Source organism: Oncorhynchus masou, unplaced genomic scaffold (assembly GCF_036934945.1).
Source record: "Oncorhynchus masou masou isolate Uvic2021 unplaced genomic scaffold, UVic_Omas_1.1 unplaced_scaffold_1228, whole genome shotgun sequence".
Classification (NCBI taxonomy): Eukaryota; Metazoa; Chordata; class Actinopteri; order Salmoniformes; family Salmonidae; genus Oncorhynchus; species Oncorhynchus masou.
Window position 1 is genome coordinate 1 of NW_027002084.1, and position 21587 is coordinate 21587.

Here is a 21587-nt window from a genome sequence, read left to right on the forward strand (position 1 = left end):
GGCGGGTCAGAGTTACCCCCGGCAAGCTTTACGAGTTCAAACTACCTTCCCTTGGTTGTGGAAATTGTGCCTTTTGGGTATGGCTGTTGTTACACAACCTCCCCCCTTGCCTTCGGCGGGTCATAGTTACCCCGGCCAAGCTTTACGAGTTGATTCCCAGTGTGTGTGGGTCAGAGAGACCCCGGCGGCGTTAGCAAGGTGTATGTTGTAACCTCCTGTCCCTGTGTGCTGCCGGGTCAGAGTGACCCCAGGCCCTGTTGTTAGGAGTTGTTCCCCCTCTGTCTGGGACGGGTCAGAGAGACCCCGGCGGCGTTGGCGAGGTGTATGTTGTAACCTCCTGTCCCTGTGTGGTGCCGGGTCAGAGTGACCCCAGGCCCTGTTGTTAGGAGTTGTTCCCCCCTCTGTCTGGGACGGGTCAGAGTGACCCCGGCGGCGTTAGCCAGCGAGGTGTATGTTGTAACCCTCCTGTCCCTGTGTGGTGCTGGGTCAGAGTGACCCCAGGCCCTGTTGTTAGGAGTTGTTCCCCCTCTGTCTGGGACGGGTCAGAGTGACCCCGTCAGGCCCCACTCACTTGTCCCCGACAACTCAGTGCACGACCTCGGTGCAATCACACGGGGAGGCCAGCCGAGCGTACCGGATGGGACCCGAAGGGGCCGAAGGAGCAGACAGGCAGGGCCGACCACGCGCCTCGTCCCATTCACGTGGCCACCGTAAGCGGGGCGTAGAGAGGCTACTAATATTGTCAGGAAGAAGAAGAAGAAGAAGAAGAAGAAGAAGAAGAAGAAGAAGAAGAAGAAGAAGCAGAAGACGACGACGAGGACGACGACGACGAGGAATACGACCCCGCCGAGCGCGAGCCCTCCGCCTACGACTGTAAGCAGGGCGTAGAGAGCCTACTAATATTTTCAGGAAGAAGAAGAAAAAGAAGAAGAAGAAGAAGAAGAAGATGAGGACGATGATGAGGACGAGGACGAGGACGACGACGGCGACGAGGAATACGACCCCGCCGAGCGCGAGCCCTCCGCCTACGACGCCGCAGTCCTGGTTTCAGCGCAGCTCAGGTCCTGGAACAGATATCCTCCAGCGTCCACCAAGAAGACAAAGAAGACTACTGCGATTCCGAAGAGGAGGACGTTTCGGAAGATGAAGACGGCGAGGAATACAACCCCGAGCGCGACGCCGACGACTACGACGACGAAGACGACGACGACGACTACTCGCGGTCGTGCTCCTCTTCGGAGGAAGAGCGAGAGGAGACGCGGCCGCTGCCCGAGTGCGAGACATCCAGCCAGACAGAGAGCGAGCCAGAGACAGAGACAGAGACAGAGCCAGAGAGCCAGAGCGAGAAAGGGAGACGTTGCTGTCAAAAAACGGCAAAATCAAATGGTCCTCCGCGGCCTATCGCGGCCCGGACCGGCCCCGCGCCGTCCGCAGGCCCGGCCCCGCCGTGACGCCGGGCCCCACGGCCTACGCCGAGTCGCGAGCGATCGACATCGCGTCCTCCTTCCGGCTGTTTGTCACACCGGCGATAGAAAGGATAATTGTGGACATGACGAATCTGCAGGGGGTGAGAAAATACGGCGACGGCTGGCGACCCATGGACTCCACCGACCTGCGCGCCTACGTAGGGCTGCTGATCCTAGCCGGCGTCTACAGGTCCCGAGGCGAGGCCGCGGCCAGCCTGTGGGACGCCGAGAGCGGCAGGACCGTGTTCCGCGCCACCATGCCGCTCAAGGTGTTTCACAAGTACTCGAGGCTGCTGCGATTCGACGACCGCCAGTCGAGACCCGCGAGACTCGCCACCGACAGACTGGCGGCCGTACGAGAGGTGTGGGACCTGTGGGAGGAGAGGCTGCAGGCCCTCTACAACCCGGGGCCCGAAGTGACGGTGGACGAACAACTGGTCCCGTTCAGAGGTACCGTCTATGTATCTGTGTTTTGTACGTGTAAGCATAGAGAGCACGCATAGAGAGCACGGGCAGTCTTATGTATCTGTGTTTTGTACGTGTAAGCATAGAGAGCGCGGTAGCGGTCAATGTATCTGTGTTTGTACGTGTAGCATAGAGAGCACGGGCAGTAGTAGCACGGGCAGTAGTAGCACGAGCAGTAGTAGCACGGGCAGTAGTAGCACGGGCGGTAACGTAAACGCGGTGCGCCCCGATGGTGAGCCAGTAATAACGATGACGCTGCTAATCTCCTCTCCCTCTCCTCTCCCTCTCCTCTCCCTCCCATCTCCCCCCCGCCCGAAAGGACGCTGTCCTTTCCGACAGTACATTCCCAGCAAACCGGCCAAATACGGCATCAAGTCGTGGGTGGCCTGCGACGCCAAGTCCAGCTACGCTTGGAAGATGCAGGTGTACACCGGCAAGGCGGCCGGCGGAGGCCCCGAGAAGAACCAGGGCGCGCGCGTGGTCCTCGATCTGACCGAGGACTGCCGGCCGGTCACAACGTCACCTGCGACAATTTCTTCACCTCCTACGAACTCGGGCAGCGGCTCCTCGAGAGGGACCTCACCATGGTGGGCACGGTGCGAAAGAACAAGCCCGAGCTCCCTCCCGCGCTGCTCCAGTCCAAGGACAGACAGGTCTCGTCCTCCAGGTTCGCCTTCACGCCCACCGCCACTCTAGTGTCCTACCTGGCAAAGAGAAATAAGAACGTGCTACTTCTGAGCACGCGGCACGCGGAGCCCGACGTTAGCGATCGCCGAGACCGGAAGCCGGCCCTCATCCTAGACTACAACCGCAACAAGGGCGGCGTGGACAACCTAGACAAGGTGGTCGGGACCTACAGCTGCAGACGGATGACCGCCCGCTGGCCCCTGGTCATCTTCCACAACATCCTCGACGTGTCCTCCTACAACGCCTTTGTCATATGGCGAGAGATCAACCCCGACTGGATGCCTGGGAAGCGGAACAAGAGGAGGGTGTTCCTGGAGCAGCTCGGAAAGGCGCTCGTGAAGCCCTTGATCCAAAGAAGGCAGCGTCTCCCCGCACCGAAGCCGCGTCCGCGCTCGTCAAAGTCCTACGGGGCGAGCGTGTATCCGCCGACGAGGCTCGTCCGCAAGCCCCGGAGCGAGCCGCCGGCCCGGCCGCCGCCGCAGTCGCCACCCCGGCCGCCCCGCTGGGGGCGAGTAAGAGGAAGAGGTGTCAGCTCTGCCCACCCAAGAAGGACGCCAAGACACACACCACGTGCTGCAGGTGTAAGAAATACATCTGCAAAGGCTGTTCACACCCATACTGTCACACTTGTGCCCACTGGGCCTTTAGCCAAGACGGGACAGGGTGACCCAGGGGGGGACACTGTGTGCTAGGCATAATAGGAGGACAACGGGAGGGTTATGTAACAACAACCATACCCAAAAGGCACAATATCCACAACCAAGGGAAGGTAGTGCAGGAGGGGGGGCGTTTTTAGAATCAATACCCAAACTCACACGGGGCCCAAGGGCAGTACGGGGGGACAGCCTGTCACTTCGCACACAGGGCCCTTGCCCGGAATGTTGAATCTGTGAGTGTCCACCACAACCTCTCAGTTATCCAAAACTTTATGTTGTATCCTGTCTGTGGAATGTGGAGGCTGTGACAATACATCCAGCTTTCAGTAGTGTAGCAAACCAGGTATCAGTTATCCAACACTTGATGTTCTAGCCAACGTACTAATACAGGGAAGTACTTATAAGTCAGTTTGGGTTGTTACAAGACTTTACATTTATCAACACTGGGGAAGAAGTATCAGCTATAACAAGAAGGACTATGATGGGCAACCTGTTGATCTTCGTTGCAACAATCCACTTGTCTCTATGTATGCATCTGTACGAAAAGCACAGTGTAATCAGTGATGGACCTGTGCTTGAAGAAGACTACCTGGGTGTGGATGGGGGACTTGACCTTGATGGAGAATATCGTGGTATGGATGGGGGACCTGAGTTTGACGGAGAAAATGGGGTTGTGAACGGAGGCCGTGAGTTTGACAGACCCGGATTACAAGGAGATCTAGAGTGGCCCGCTCTATCCAAGGTGGTTCGGATGACCACTCTATGCCTGACCTCATTGGGGTAGAGAAAGGTTATTGCTACAGGAACATTTGTAGGCAATTTGACACCTGGAACGTTACTTACCGGGTGACATTGATGAAACCATACCAAGTGTATAAACTTGATGGTAAATGTCTGCCTATCACTCTAGTGCGCTACTACGGAAAAGGAAAGCCTGACGTCTCAGTGTTCTCTGTGGTGTTTAACTGGAAGACAACGTCTACTCAGTCTCTAATACCCAGTGGATCACAATACAAGGCAGGTCTACAGATCTTGGTGAACTGTGCATCTGGAAGAGACATGGATGGTCCCGGAACAGCCGTGGTAGATCGGCCTTACTACGCAGCCTGTCCTGTGGACTGTACCGGATACAACGTGAACACTGGTGCCAGACTACATTCCCTGGGTCTAAGTGTACTGAAGACTGAAGGTGTGAGGATGATGGACTTGTCATCGGTGTCACTGAATCTGACACTGCTCCGAGAAAGTATGGGGGAGATGTAATTATCCTAACAGTTGAAATGTTATATTGTATACATTTGGTACTATGGTGATGTGGACCTATTTTATCAATAAAGTACAGTGGTAACACTTGACAGTCGCTTGTCTGAGCATACTTTATTTCTTACTTGCATTCAACAGCATTATAAACTATAACATGGATACCCAAGCCCTCACAGTCAGCAAGCATGGCAGCCATTATAGGCTCCTGTGGCTTCTGTCAAGCTCTGTGTGATTGATGACGCTTTCCTTAGGTCCGCCCTATCATGACTCAGTCAGCAAGCATGGAAGCCCAATAGGCTCCTGTGGCTTCTGTCAAGCTCTGTGTGATTGATGACCCTTTTCTTAGGCCCGCCCTATCATGACTCAGTCTGCAGAACTGTGGGTCTTTGACAATAGGGGCCAAAGCGATATATTAATGACTATACTGATGTCTCTCAAGAAGCAGAACAGAGTGTATAATGGCACATGGGAAATCAGAGTCTTTCTATACACTCAGACATTGTAATACAGCAAAGGAGAATGACAGTAGCGACGACTCAGACATTGACTTTGTTAGTGGCAGCACATGCAGAGAGCTGCAGTTCAACCCTGTTACAGTTGAAGATGCCCAGTTGCTGTGCACTAGGCTGAAGGTGCAGTGCAAGAAGAGGTCTCTCAGTCATACTGCGTCTGGTGTGTTAGGTGCTCCGTGTAAGAATGTGAAAATAAAAGGTGACGGAAATTGTTTCTTCAGAGCGGTCAGTGAAGCACTATGTGGTACAGAGGAGTACCATGAGCCAATTCGAAATGCGGTGGTGCAGCAGCTACAGAGCAAACAACATATGTATAGGACCATCCTGAGAGTGTGTTACCGTTCAGTGTCAGAGTACATTACGGAGTCCAACATGAATTGTTTAGGTAGTTGGGCGACCGAAGTGGAGATTCAAGCCGCTGCAGACATGTTGGGTGTAAGCATATATACATACTATACCAACCGTTGGATTGAATACAGATCTAATAGTTTAGAGGTGTCTAAGCAGGGCATATATTTGGAGAATAGTCGGAACCATTACGAGACAGTTGTTTGTGTCAAGAGGCCTCAGACTCAGTCTTGTTACGGTTACTGCCAGGGTTATGAGATTGGGAACAGCCTTATACCACAAGCAGTTAGGTCCTCAGGCTCCAAATCATCTGATTCCGAAAGCAGTTCGGGAGCGCCCATGGCAGGTGACTACGAGGATTGGATGTGTGATGATTATCAGGACAGTTGTCAAGAGGACTATACCCATAACCGAGATACTCCCGGTGCTGACATGGAGGATACCAGAGACCAGGAGGCTGAAACTAGTCCCCGTTCAACCGATAGTCTTGTGGACTACGACATTTACGATTCCGAGGAGTCAGACCACGAGGTCCACACCCAAGACGTCGACAGTGAACAGCTCTACTGTGAACAGGTTGACGACGAAGAGGTGGTCTACTGCGAAGAGGTCTATGGTGAAGAGGTTGACACCGGCGCTGTCGTGGAATGTGAAGAAGTCGATGATGACGAGGTGGTGGACTGTGACGACGTGTACGCTGATGAAGAGGTTTACGACGACGAGGTGGTGGACTGTGACGACGTGTACGCTGATGAAGAGGTTTACGACGACGAGGTGGTGGACTGTGAAGACGTGTACGATGAAGAGGTTGACGATGGCGAGGTGGTGGACAGCAACGAAGGCTACAGCGAAGAGGGTGGCGAGGTACAGGTTTACTGTAAAGATGGTCACGACTCGATTCCAGCTGTGGAAGATTCGAAAGCAACATTCGATGGAAAGCATGCTTAGTTGGTCTATACTGAACACATCATGGCATTCCTTCCTAGAATGGCTGGGGGAGCGCTGGTGGGGATCAGTTTCTAAAGAGCAGATTATCACATTCATGGATACAGCTAACAGTCGCAAAGGGGACATTGTTGTCGCAGCACACTTCGGCGGCATGCAAGGAGGAGTGTGTTCGATTATGGTGAAGACACAGGATTCAGTCATGACCTTTACTGTTGTTATTAGTCGAGGCAGGTACATCTGTACCGATATGGTACAAGGTCTATTTTCAACTCCTATTGACATTATGAAAGTTCTGGTGCGTAAACTGGGAGAAGGACACTTGCTACGTAGACCCAGGTGGATGGCTCATAACCCCAAATACTTTGCTATGACACAAATAGTGGACGAGCTGTGTTATATTGTAAAGCTGATAAAAGGCTCATGGTGGGGAGCTGCATTCCTCAGTTTGGAAATGTCCCCACCACATGGTAAAGTGATAGAGCTTCTAAGAATGAGGACAAACAAGCACACCAACCCAGCTGCCGCAATCCATTATATGAATGAGGACAGTTTGGGATACCTCTTTGATATTGTAACTGCCAAGGGAAAGAGATTCAAGGTGACGTTTGATAACTTGGGGTTTACCATTGGGACAGGTGCACACTTTCCAGATATCACATCTATTCTTTCCCGCATCTGCTGCCTTGAAGATGCAATCTTTGTAGCCCGACCAAAGAACCACATTTTTGGGGATGAAGGGCTGGAACGTAACCCAGGTGTCACAGATGCCAGACACACTGTCTAGAGTGGGAAAGATATAGGTGGAGAGCATATGTAATCACTGTCATATCGCTTGGTAAATGTGCCATTACAAAGTGCTTGTGGTCTATTATTCAATGTCCATATCCTTCTGTGAATAAAGACAATAATATCCTGAGCAAGAATACCAGGTCACATTTATTTACAGAGTACATAACATTTACATACATCCATACCAAAAGTAGGACATAGTGGCAGCTCAAAAATGAATAAAATGGGTTCAGTGTAGTTAGGTCTCAACACATTGCAACCTAGTCATCTCCATCCTCATCAGCTCCATCTTCATCACCTCCATCCTCATCAGCTCCATACTCATCATCGGCCATATACTTGAGCGAAAGAGACATAACCACATTACCAACAAGTCATACACACGAGCAAAAGTGTCATCACAGTATACACTACCATATCTACCATTTCATCTTCTGCATTGTTCAACTGGGGAAGAGGAGGTAATGCTAGGTGAGGTTGAGGCCGGTTGATGACTTCTGGGGGCAACAGTGGAGGGGCTTGTTCCAAGACAAGGTTCCTAGGTCCCTCCTCGTCAGACGATAGTATGTAATCACTCTCCTGAATGTTTATTAAAGACATGGGAAATGTATCACTTATACATGGTATACTTTACAACAGTGAATGAAAGGACATCAAACCGAGTACCTACAGAACGGGTCAGGATTATGGTAGATACCTGTGGAATAGAGATGAGTGTTAGAATCAGTATAAGCTAAATGACTATGATGAGCATGGTCTATGAAAGAGGTGTCTATAGAGTATGATATAACATGTGTGTATATTACCGCGCTCAGCTCGCTATTGTCAGTTTCTATACCACTCTCATCTGACATGATCAGAGGTCGGAAATGCAAAATTGCCTGAGGTAAGGAGATATAGGTCCATGATTAGCTGTTAAATGCGACAGTTGCAGTAGGTGTCACAGTTAAACACCTTTTCATGAGTGGGTTAAGTTACGGGTTAGGTGTGGTTGTACAGAGGTGAAAGCTGTTCATAAGGCTGCATGTGATCATAATCATGATGAGCAACTAGCCACGTCTCTAGCAACAACAGTTATAAAACATATGGCCCTTTCCTGGGGTTGGTGAGAGTGTGCGGCTTTGGGGTATGGTTCCACTTCTCCTACTACTTACAATGGCTGAATCACAAGAACTATGATACCAATTACATACATATAGCAAAATAGATAAGTGGTTGGAAGATGGCCTATATGGGGAGAAGACAATTCGACTCACTCCGTGTCTCTAAGCAAAGGAAATATGGCAACTGGCCTCTATTGAACAGATCCTGGCTTCCACTGTTAGAATGGCTGGGTGAGAGGTGGTGGGGCTCCGTCTCTGAAGAGCAGCTAATGGCATCCCTAAATAGACCCGAAGTTACTGTAGGAGCTATTGCCATCACGGCCTACTTTGGTGACATGCAGGGAGGAGTGTGTTCCTGTATGGTGAAGAGCACTGACAATACTCTCATCCCATTTGAGATACACGTCACCCAAGGCTATTACAAATGCACTGAGTTCCTAGACTGGGACAGAAGTGAACCTGTTCAGCTAATAACCGATGTGCTTAAAGAAGTCCCAAGCGGTTACTTGATGGCTAGACCAAGAGACATACCTGATGAACAGAACAATTGGTCTGGCAAATGCGTAGTGGAAGGGATGCGTGAAATGATACAGCTACTAGAGGGTGCATGGTGGGGACATTCGACGGGCAGTTCCCCAAGGTCATCAAATCACATTGAAGTTATACAGGACCTAAAAAAGATGGAAGATGAATACCCCAAGCCAGCTGCAGCGATCTGCTACATGGATGAAGAGGAATATGGATACCTCTTCGAAATTGTAACAGCAAAAGGACAACCATACAAGGTCACGTTTGATAAGTCTGGGTTTGTGCTTGATACAGATATACACTTTAACTCAATGACAAGTTTGCTGGACCATATGACAACGGTTGTAAAGGTTTCCTTTGTACCAAGACCCCTTTCTACAACACGGGACCTGTGCATGAGCAAGATGGATGTAACAGGAGGGAGAAGGAGGGGACCAGTGGAGACAAGTGGAGGCCTACCCAGTCTCAAACGTTCCATACACACTAGCCCGTATGACCAGAGGTATAGGCCATGACCATTGTATTACTGTACATCTCAATTAATATTTGTGACAGTATATGTGTAATATGATGTAATATACATTACATATCATTGTTTTGACATACAATCAATAAAGTGTATCACCAGTCATGTCAGAGCCTTGTTCTTTTTATTCACATATGTTACAAAGAGCAGTACCATTGCAACTACACATGTTTCACAAAGTCATTATAGCTGGGCTATCCACTCGGTACTGCTTCATCCAACCATGTCTGTGCTGTCCAACAAGGGTCCATTCATGCCACAATGCCTTGGTTACCACTCATCATAAAGTGGCTGTTGTATCCACAGAGGCTTACTTTCTCCAGCCCTGCATGCCACAATGCCTTGGTTACCACTCATCATAAAGTGGCTGTTGTATCCACAGAGGCCTTTCTCCAGCCCTGCATGCCACAATGCCTTGGTTACCACTCATCATAAAGTGGCTGTTGTATCCACAGAGGCTTACTTTCTCCAGCCCTGCATGCCACAATGCCTTGGTTACCACTCATCATAAAGTGGCTGTTGTATCCACAGAGGCTTACTTTCTCCAGCCCTGCATGCCACAATGCCTTGGTTACCACTCATCATAAAGTGGCTGTTGTATCCACAGAGGCTTACTTTCTCCAGCCCTGCATGCCACAATGCCTTGGTTACCACTCATCATAAAGTGGCTGTTGTATCCACAGAGGCTTACTTTCTCCAGCCCTGTCTTGTGTATCTCCCCGCCACCTTGTCAAGGGCTCTACTTGTTTATCCAGCCCTGGGCACTCATCCAACTGTTTCTGTGCTGTCCAACAAGGGTCCATTCATGTCACAATGCATTGGTTATTCATCCGTGGCTTGTTAATTCAACCTTTGCTGTGTTTGTCTCTATATCCACAGATTATCCATGTATCCAACCTAGGGTGTTTAGCAACTCATATACCACTCATCATAAGGTGGCTGTTGTGTCCACACAGGCTTACTTTCTCCACCCCTGTCTGTTTATCTTCCCGTCACCTAGGCAACGGCTCTACTTGTTTATCCAGCTCTGGGCACTCATCCAACCTTGTCTGTGCTGTCCAACTGTCTGTGTTTACCCAACCGTGTATTACAGGGAGGCAGTTAAATAGCAAGGTCTGTTCTTAGGATCTGTTAACAGTTTGCCTCTCTCAGCACTGGGGAAGAAATATCAAGTGTGTATTCGAAATGACTGGGATGGAAGTGACCTATGGAAACTGGCCTCTATTGGACAGATCATGGCTTTCATTTGTAGAGTCACTGGGTGACCACTGGTGGGGTTCCGTATCTGAGGAACAAATGATATCTGTCCTCAATAGACCCGAGGTGAAGGTGGGAGCTTTTGCCATAGCGGACTACCGTGGAGCGGAGCCCGGAGGAGTGTGTTCGTGTATGATGAAGACAGGGGATTGTGACATTATCTCATTCGCCATATATGTCACTGGAGGCCGTTACAAATGCACCGACTTCCTACAGTGGGAATACAGTCAACCAGGAAAAATTATAGAAGACATGATTGCAAATTACCCAGGAGGGTACCTGATGGCTAGACCTAGAGCCATACCTGGTGGTCAAAGCAAGGGGACTTGCATACGTGTAGTGGAAGAGATGCATACTATGATACAGTTACTAAAGAGTGCATGGTGGGGACTGTCTCTTGGGCAGTCGCCAACTGGTAGGTCCCCAGGGTCATGTGAGTACACTGCCTTGTTAAACAGTCTAAAGAGTATGCAAAGTGAAAACATGAACCCTGCTGCTGCAGTATGTTACATGGATGAACACCGCTCTGGATACCTCTTTGACATTGTAACAGGGAAAGGAAAGATATACAAAGTCATGTTCGATAGGTCTGGCTTTCGATGTGGGACCAATCTACACTTCTCCACCATAGGAGAGTTGATTGACTACATGAGAGGGGCTAGTAATGTAACTTTTGTGCCACGACCTTCCCCCTAACGTGAGGGGAGACAATGACAAGGATGGAGTAGGATCGAAGGACACAAGAGGATTCGATATTCTCAGCACAAGGCTATGGATATGAATAGTGAACTCTTTTCATAACATACTCTGTAAGATATTATACAATGTTACAGCTAGAGTGTACTTTTTCTTTACATGAATAAACCAAATCAATCAGTATCTTTTGCCTTTATTCAATAAACCAAATCAATCAGTATCTTTTGCCTTTATTCAATTTATTTGTGAAACATTACTGTATAACATAGTCCTCCTGCACATATCACGCAATTGTTGTTAACCCATACATGTTGCCCCATAGTAAAAGTTATACCAATCCCTTAAAGACATATGGTTATTCAACATAAACTTCAACTGGGTTCTCCTGATCAACACCTCGGTGCTTAACTGTGTGACAGTAGCAAGACTGTCAATGTCTTCTTCCTCACATCCCTCCGCAAGCCTCAGCCCATGGATGAGTTTGGTGTATATGTCCCAGAGTGTTGTTCCATAGAGTATGGTGATTGAGATATGCCCAGTGATTTCACCTATGTTTTCAGAGGGGCTCTGGATCAAGACTTTGATGTGAGGCCTATTTTCGTCTACAATGGCAATGTTGTCCGCGTACTCGCTCATGGTCTGGTACAGTGCGGTGACATATTTCATCACAGCATATGGGATGACAATGCCCCCCCATACATGTGTCTAGGAGGGAAAGATGTACAGTCGAGGTCTTGGAAGGCTCGTGGGGTTGCCATTGCCATCTCCTGAGTGACTCTGTGGAGAATTCCAAGGTCGTCAAGGGAGGCAGATCGCCAAAGAGCTAGGACATTTCTGAGAGCATCATAGTCCTTGTCAGTGCTGAGTTGATGGGAAGGTATGCACACGTAGCTGTCTGCACACTGGGGGAAAGAAAAGGATGCTATTCCACTGGGTCCCCTGGTAATGCTGACAAAGCCTTTCGCCGAACACAGGCCGCATATGAATTGAAACTCCCCTCGAGGAGACGCGACCAGAACGTCTAAAGCTCCTTTCGCTCTGTCCGAGGCCCAGAGACTGTTTGACATCATGAAGGCAAAGACATTGATGAGAGCCTGCCTGTTGTCGTCATCATACACAGATAGGGTTCGATTGAAAGGAACTGTGTCCGTGCCAGCTATCTTGATACAGGAGCCACCGTTAATGTCAACGTTCCACTGGGATGAAAGTTTAGATGGATCATTAGTCAGGATCCTTGTCTTGTTGTCATTGAGGACAGTGAACTTGACTGGTATTTTGTCCAAGGTGCCTTGCTTGTATACGGTAACTGTCATGTTGTCAATGATGAACAGAGTGCTGCAGTCTCCAAAGGGTATGAGCCCTTGCAAGTCAATCTTGAACATGGTAGGCTGATGTGCTTCACTGACCTTGTTCATTGTGTGGGTGAACACATACTCCTTCTGACTGAAAGACATCTTTACACGTGCTTGGGATGCTAAAGGTATACTATCACCGGTCTGTACTCAATGCATGTATACGAAATGGTATATACAGTGCTTTTCGTCTCGATCTACGTTCAGGTAAATGTTGAATAGTGTCACCGTTGCCAGGCCGGGTCAGGATCACGAGAGCCACCGTCTTTCATTGACACACCGTCCTATCCTTCTCTTCTTGTCTTCACCGTAGACACGCTGGATAAGCCTGTGACCGGGGATATTGTTGGTGAACAGGTCCTTGTAGAAGTTTTTACAACCGGTGCAATGATACGTAACCACCCTGCGGTCAGAGGGAGGACGTCTCCTCTTTCCGAGCGTGGCCCGGACAGGGTGATCCACTTTTTCTCCTTAAAGGTCTCGATCCAGGTTCTCATGACTTTTGCGTCGGCGCAACAGTACGGCATGATGCAAAGAACAGATTCTGGGTACATAACGGGCCCAGAGCTGAACGCGTCAGGGGTCTGTATCTGCAACATGAGTACAGTCTGATACAGAAGGCCTGCCAGGTCAACTAGAGTCCTCTCGCACAGCTCGCTTCTCACTATGGAAAGCCTACCAGTAGTAGAGTAGGTGATCCCAGCGTCTTGCAACATGACAATCGGCAACGAAAGCAAGATGGAGGCGTCAGAGCAAGAGTCGTTGTCGACAAGGGACAGTATGCCTTCCGATATGGCTTCCGTGAGCCTTTTCCCGAGCGAGGCGCTTATGTTCCTGTAGACATCACGGGGCTGTAGGGACATGTCCTTGGTGATCACATTGCTGCACACCTCGAGTTTCTCACCGGGCAGACGCGCCACAGTTTCCCTGTTCATCCTTAGGTGCTCCAACTCACTACTACCGCAGACGGGTATCATGTGTTCAGGGCAGTTGTTCATTACCGTGTTGAAAGCCATGGTTGCCCTCTTCAACCTCTGTCTGACTGAGGAGATTGAGGTGAGCAAGTGCTCTTTGCAATCATCCAGGCTGTGGGAGCCAAGAGCAGAACTGTACATGTAGCGGGGTAAGCAGTAGTCTATAATGCAGTGAGCTAAAAGCTTTCCAGAGCGGTTCACCAAGGTAGAGTCTGCATAGTGAGCTATCAGCACCCTGGAGTTGGCGAAACATTTGTTGAAAGGCTGGTAGGGGTGTGAAATGATCTCTGTGTAAGACGAGGAATCGATTGGAGTTAGGGTTCTGGGGGCCGGGGTGTGATGCTCCTCCGTGTTGTCATCTCTAACGGGATTGGACCCGTGTTCATTATCACCGCCAGACACCTCGCTTGTGTCGGAACGCTTGGCCTCGCATATGAGCGATCCACCGAACATGGCCGTGATACACCCTGTGTTAGCCTGGAGGTTCAAGGGGTATCTGTAGAAGGCTGCTTCGCAAGGGTTACACTTGTGATACTCGGGGCATTCGACCGGCTTGACAGAGAGTCCTGTAATGTGCTGTAGCCACGTCTTCACAGTTTCTAGGTAGGTCGTTTTAACACTGGAGTTGGCTACCTTCAAGCGATCCAGTGTTTGTTGACTAAAGTGCTTGTTCTTTGATGATTTGATGAGACTGCTCCAAGGAAAGAACCCTGCTGCCATCTTGGACGCGATGAGTTGCGATGCTTTGCACGCCAACAGGTCTCTGAGGATGGCTTCCTTGCGCGAGAACATGTGGTTCATGCAGTATTTCCAGTCCTTGTACAGCGTTCTCACTGTGACGGCGTCGCTCGACGCAGACTCGTAGTCCTGTACGGGAACCAGTGTCGTAGAGACCGCGGAGAACCCAGAGTCTAGCTTCAACGTTATAACATCGTCCACTCTGTAAGAGGTGAGGAAGGAGCTAGCTCGATGTAAGTCTAACCACTGCCCGTCATCGTCAAGGATCGGTTCCCTCTCCAGGTATAAGATTACATCTCCAGCCTTGAGCTGGTGCCAGGGAGAGGTTGAAAAGCAGGATAACACGTCAGTCTCCAGTTTGACACAGTCTCCCCTCATGACGCAGGATATGAAGGTGTCCGTCACGGCAGAATCACAAGGGGAGCGCATACTTTTGAAGGCCGACAGCCCCCTGACCTTAACGGAGATCGAAGACAGATCACCCTTGTCGTCTAGGTTGTGACTGAGAGCCACGTAGGTCTTCTTAGCTACGTGACAGTAGACCGAGCAACTGTTTTCATACTCCAGCTTGACTCTCCTGTCTTTAACGAAGGGCCCTGTGACATCCGCAACTTCTTCGGACCCAGGGACTCTTGCCACAAAGACGGGATATCCTTCCTTGGTGAATGCTCCTTTCGGGTCTCTGGCTACATTTCGGTGTGTGTTACCTCTGCCTATCACGTACATCCTCTCGAGAGTGTCCTCAACCAAGGCAGTGTGCACGTAGTCCAGAAAGGCAGGCACCTGGGAGCCAGCCCTCTTAAACATGTCACCCACAGCCTTTCGGCCATTACAGGCAAAGCTCTCGAGGAGTTTGATGTCAGTGTCCCCGGACCGGGGCGTATCTTTTCTGTGCACGACTACATCAGACACGTCCCTTTCGGGGATGTCCCGGGGACCGTATCCAACTGAGACCATGACACTGTCAGTGTCTCCGTAGACAACGGGGCAGCTGTGCCGGTAGAACGTAGACACACAGTTGTTTACAACGGCAATCTGTTGCCTGCCGTGGCCAGATATGAGAGGCCCGCAGGGACGAGGAGCCGTTCCGTAGAAGGAGTTGGCTAGGACTTTACACTCTCCCTCCTGTAGCTTGTAGTAGACCCGCTCGGCCTCGCTGATGTCAGGGTTCTTGAGTTTCCTCTTGAAGTCAGCTCGCTGGTTGAGATAGTACTCTACCGAGGAAGAGAATATGCCCGGGGCACGGATGAAGCAGCCTTGGGTCTGGTCGTACTTGAGAATGAGCGATGCGTACGGAAACCCCTCAGACTCCCAGTTGTAACACACCCAACCTGATAGATCATGGGGAAAGTCAACGGGAGGCCAGGGGATGGTGGTCTCAGGTGAGATGTTGAGAGCGCACATGATCGAGGGGTACATACTGGAGAAGTCAAAGGACAGCTCCAGACCCATGCCGGGCCCCGAGTAGTGTAGGCCAGTGAGTGGGTCACACACAGATCCTCCCTTCCACATGTCACTGTCACCATTGTCTGAGGCGAGATTAGGATCCCATCGCAGTCGGCTGTTCAGTTCCATGCCCAGGGGTCCCGCTTTCACTCTGAGGGTATCGAGTGTAAACTTGAGCTGGGGGATCTGAACCGAGTGAATGCTCTGCACAAAGCCGCAAAGTTATCCCCTCTCCCGTGTACCACCACGTCTATATTGAGAGTGGCCCTACATCGATGAAACAGAGCTGATACTGGGTTGAGAACTTTAGCCAGCCTGGCGCACAGCTGTGAGTCGACCAAGTTGTAGACGAGCACGGCAAATAGACTCCTACCTCCGAGTCTGATCATCTCGTCCATGCTAGAGTAACCCACGTCCGCTAGCTTGCGAAGCTTTCTGGTGTCCTTTGGGGCCTTTCTGTGTAGCTTCCTGACCTTGGAGATGACAAAGGGTGCCACGTCGTTCAACTTCATGCTGGTACACGCAAACTTTATATCTCTGGTCCCCGCCATCCTGTACAGATCTATGATGTTCATACCGCAGCTGTTCATCTTGAAGTGGCCCAGCTTGGCCTTCTCTTTGTTGAACGTTTGGATGTGCACAGATATCAGTTGGAGCTTGTACTCGGTCAAGGTTCCATTGAGCAACACAGAGCCTACGCTCTTCAGCATCTCCTTGTACATATCAAGGTAACGTACGTTTTCAAACTGGAAGAACGGTACCATGTCATGGGCCAGGGCCTTGGTGACAAAGAGGCCGTACCAGGCTCGCAATAGCGAGGCTCCTCGTTCCTGGGTAACGGCGTCTCGGAACTTGGTGTAATTCGATCGAGTGTAAAAATGCACACGCTGCTCGATCACTCTCACATCGAATTCGGCGTTGAACACGTACAGCAGTTCTATGCCGTACTTGTACAGCAGTTGGATCATCTTCTCCAGGACTGCGAGTTCTCCGGAGCACGGGAAAAACATAATCCTTGTGACATCGTCTATACCGGCACCCCTGGCTAGTTCGTGGTCAGCCTCCGGTTGATGGTTGTGTGTTACCTTACATTTATTATAGACAACTATCAGCTTCTTCCTGTGGTGGTCAGGTGAAGTCTTGGGTATGTGGGAGTTGAGGATCACGAGAGAGATGCAGGTTATCTCGTGCTGCTGACCTGGCATGTCAGGAGATAGAGTAGGGATAGAGACGTGCTTACTATGTTTTGGCAATTGTGACCTGCCAGTGTTTAGCATTTGAACCAGCTTAGTCCTGTACTCTGTCATGCCCTCGACCGTACGCTCAGTGCAGTAGGGGAACCTGTAGGCGAATGAGTCGCATCTTAGGGACATGTCTCGGTATGATTTGTCAAACACGGTCTCAATGTCCAGACACGCTGCCTTGTAGAAATAGGCCACGTGTTTACTGTCAAAGAGCTTAGTCTCAGCCTCAGACAGGTCGTGATCATAGATGAGTTCGGATACTGAGAGCACCTGGTTCAGCTTGTTTGCAGACATGAAATAGACCCTACCGAACATGACATTGGAGCACAAGGCAGGCGTGTTACCGTCTCGAGCAATGTAGTAGCCCTTGTCGGGGCAGAAGTCTCCGAAAGTGAGTGCTCCCCTTACAGATTCTACATACCTTTTGGCCAAGGATATACATTTAAGCGGGAAAACGAGAGCATTTACTTTCCGCTTAATGTCATCATGGAGAACGTGGACGTTCACTGGCTCAGCAGCAAAGTGTTTAGACCAATTTCTACCAACCAGCTCCCAGGTCTCTTCCTCGCCATCCTGATCGCGACCCAAGTCTAGGTCATAACCCACAACAGGAGCTATACCAGTAACTTTGAAGTGTACCGTAGTGTAGATTTTGATATCTCGAGCCTGCACCACCAACCCTCTGCATAACAGCGCCTCCTCCTGTCTGTTAAAGAGGACAGACTTGATCATCACCCCTACCAGATTAGGTTCAAGGTCAGGGTTTACAACTCTACGCTCAGGGTAGATGTCAGGAAAGTAATCCACGAAAGGCACGGCTTTGTTCATGATTGTTACTCAAGAGACCTAGGCGACTTTATTTTACAGAGTGTAGTCACATCTTTTCATAGAACTACTGTTCAGTGACAACCTGATGCCCTTTGTATGGTATCAAGCATCCAACTGATGCTAAGATATCAAATGTTGAACTAAGGAGCATATGGAGAGCAAAGGATGAAAGATCTTAATCGAAACCAAGTACAGACCTACACAACCAGGGCTGAATCATCCGAGCAGAGCTGAGTTATCCATTTGTGGCCAAGTCTGAGGTACCCGACCACGGCTGGCTCATCACAGCAGAGCTGAGTTATCCATTCGTGACCAAGTCTGAGGTGCCCGACCACGGCTGGCTCATCCGAGCAGAGCTGAGTTATCCATTTGTGACTAAGTCTGAGGTGCCCAACCACGGCTGGCTCATCCGAGCAGAGCTGAGTTATCCATTTGTGGCCAAGTCTGAGGTGCCCATCCACCACGGCTGGCTCATCCGAGCAGAGCTGAGTTATCCATTTGTGACTAAGTCTGAGGTGCCCAACCACGGCTGGCTCATCCGAGCAGAGCTGAGTTATCCATTTGTGGCCAAGTCTGAGGTGCCCAACCACGGCTGGTGCCAAGTCTGAGGTACCACGGCTGGCTCATCTCGAGCAGAGCTGAGTTATCCATTTGTGACGGCTGGCTCATCCGAGCAGAGCTGAGTTATCCATTTGTGGCCAAGTCTGAGGTGTCCCACCACGGCTGGCTCATCCGAGCAGAGCTGAGTTATCCATTTGTGGCCAAGTCTGAGGTGCCCGACCACGGCTGGCTCATCCGAGCAGAGCTGAATTATCTGTCTCCAGTCACATGCTCATCTATCCGAACACGGCTGACTTATCCAAATACGAGACACTGACTTCTCTGTTCAGAGCTGAAGTGTCCGATCCAGTCACGAGCTCATGTATCCAAACACGGCTGACTTATCCAACTCAGAGAAACTGACTTTCACTGTTCAGAGCTGAAGTACCCTGTCAAGGACATGAGGTTTAGTGTAACATGTATGCCAAGGAGTTAGGAAGTAGGCTCTAGGGCTCTCAATTGTGTTAGACCAGAGAAGACAACACTATCAAAGCATGGCCACTAAGAAAAATACAACGGTGTCAACCTATTGTAATGTTTTGCCTCACAGACAAGCAAATACAGCTGTGTTAGAAACAGTGAAGGTGCCTTCAAATAGGAGAGCCTTCTTCTTAGCGGTTGACACTGACATACTACACGATAGGATATCGGATGAGCTGTCTTTCGGAGCGTTGTCACCAAAGGACAGAGCTACTTTCCAATTTCTCCTTTACCTGACATATTGCTGCAAAGGCGAGGTTTTCCAAGTAACTCTGGAGAACACAGATTTCTGCAGTATGTCACCACCTATCAGAGAGGATTTTGCTCAGGGGCGCCTATTCTGTTTTATCCTAGACATGAGTAAGGAGGAGCCATGTGAAACAAATACGCCGTCGTCTAGCCTCGGTGTACAGTCCCAGTTAAGCACACTGGCCGCCTCTGGTGATACGGATGTGGATGTGTCCAGTACCCAGTTGCTCAGTCTCATGAACATGAGTGTGAACATGGATGTGTTCAGAGGAGATGACGCCAGGTCTGACACCAATTACGACACGTCCCCACATCAAGCAACTGACAATGAGATGACAGAAGCCTTTGAGGAGGCGTTCAACGCTTTCATGCGACTGCAATTGGTTAGGAAAAGGGCATCATCCATCAACAATGCTATGATAGTGATGAGAGACAGCAAGGGAGAGCTAGGCTCCATGTTCGACTGGGTGGATATCCGCAGTGATACACTGAATGCTACCAAGGTGGATAGGAAGAAGGTGAAGGAACTACAGGGTTCCATGTACACCCCAGCCTGTCAGTCAGGGAGGCAGGTGGTTTCCTTACCGGAGTCTATAACGGACCTGAATCTCAATGTTCTGGAGACCTCCATAGGGAGGATCACAGACAGTACAAGCAAAGGTGAATCCAAGAACCTTTTCCTAGCAATCATGTCTAAGCTGACGTGCATGCAATGGCTGAAACAGAAGGTTGTTGAAACGTGCTACAACTCGACCATTCCAGAGGATATGAGATTTGTGGAAAGACTGAAACGTTTCACGGTCGATCTCAACAGGTCCTCGGGAGGCATGGAGGTTGACATCAGAGGTCTCTTGGTATTCAGGTACTCTGTGGAGAAACTCATTGACAGGGAGAACCCGGACCTATTTCTCAACTCTCTGATCCACAGGCACATGCCCGTCACCAAGAGCCGCATTGCCAGGGTATTACGTGATGTAAAGAGTAGACGCAGAACTAAAGCTATCGCGTCTTTGCTGAGGAAAGGACAGTGTTATTGCAAGACAAGGCTCACCAAGGACCACATTGGAGCGTGTAGCGGAGAGTGTCAGACCTCATATTCTTGTTTCTACAACGCCTCAGAGCATCACCCCTTCATTGTGAGTAAAGACGACCACAGCTACTACTTTGCGCACCTGTACCCTCATCTGGGTAAACTGGAGCGCCTCAGCAAGGAAATGAAAGTCAAGTACAGAGGCCGCAGACAGTTCGAGAGCATAGTGGATATGGTGTTCAATATCCTTGTCAGGCACCAGTTCAGTGAGAAAGACTCACTATACCAAGGTTTGACAGACGTGATAGACGACAAAATGAGAAACTCGAGCTTGTCTCTCGGTCACGACCTCACCGAGATACACGAGTCGTTATACCTGGCGCCTGGCAATGACGATGACTGTCCGGAGCATTCGGACCCTCTGAATCCGGTGAAAGTGTACGACCAAGCATTGGTGCGCTACTTGTTCTGTGACAGCCTTCAAGTGGGCAGGTTGTTTCAGGCTTCTACAACGTTCAATTACATTATCACCAACACCGCTCCCAGGTACACCATCGAACGGATTATGCTCTTAAACGTTACGGGTCCCGGTGAAGGTAAGAGTTACGCAAACAACGTGCTCAACTACCAGTTCAGGATGGTAAAAGGCTGCATAGAGACGCTGACGTCTTTCACCCCGCAATCTTTCAAGTACAAGCAGAAGAGGAACTCCTGTGTAGTCATGATAGACGATGCACATATATCACACGAGAAGAACTTGAAATCAGTCGACAAAGAGTCCAACGTGATCCCCAATACGTTCAAGAACCTGTTAGACACCAGCGTACTGGAGAGCGATGTGGTAACCAGAGACATGAGCAGCGGCAAGGTGGACACCGTGAAGTACCACGCTGTCCACAACTGCGGCTTTGTGTGGAACACCAACACAATGGGCTTTGTGAGCGACGCTTGGGCCGACCGGTGTCTGATCATGGAGTCTGAGTTTCCCGAGCATGTAACTCGCACGCGTAGCACCAATCAGATACAGGACACAGTAGTCAAACTCAAGATGGACCGTATAGCTGCAGTGTGTCTGTATAGGCAGAACCTGATACAGTCAGCGACCATGATTGCAGAGTCCGAGATAATGCAGTTCGGTGTGAGGTTCGACACCAGCAGGGATGCATGCCTTGCAGCATTATACGGTAGTCACATTGTGTGCACGGGAGTCGTCAGTCGGAGGGTTTCGTTCTGCATCAACCAGCTTGTGTTTGCTGAGGCCATGAAGTTGGCATGCCACTTTGTCTTTGACATATGGATCCCTCCGTGGACAGAGATTCCAGATGAGAAGGATTATCCCCACCTGAGGGGTTACATGAAGCAGATGAACAAGAACAGGCTGCAAGCTCTGAATCAGCTTTCC

The 21587-nt window shown here is 50.0% G+C and overlaps 1 pseudogene; it reads left to right on the plus strand.

Moving 5' to 3' along the window:
* Positions 1-715: 715 nt before the first annotated feature.
* On the plus strand, positions 716-3285 carry LOC135529987 (piggyBac transposable element-derived protein 4-like; annotated as a pseudogene).
* The last annotated feature ends 18302 nt before the right edge of the window (positions 3286-21587 follow it).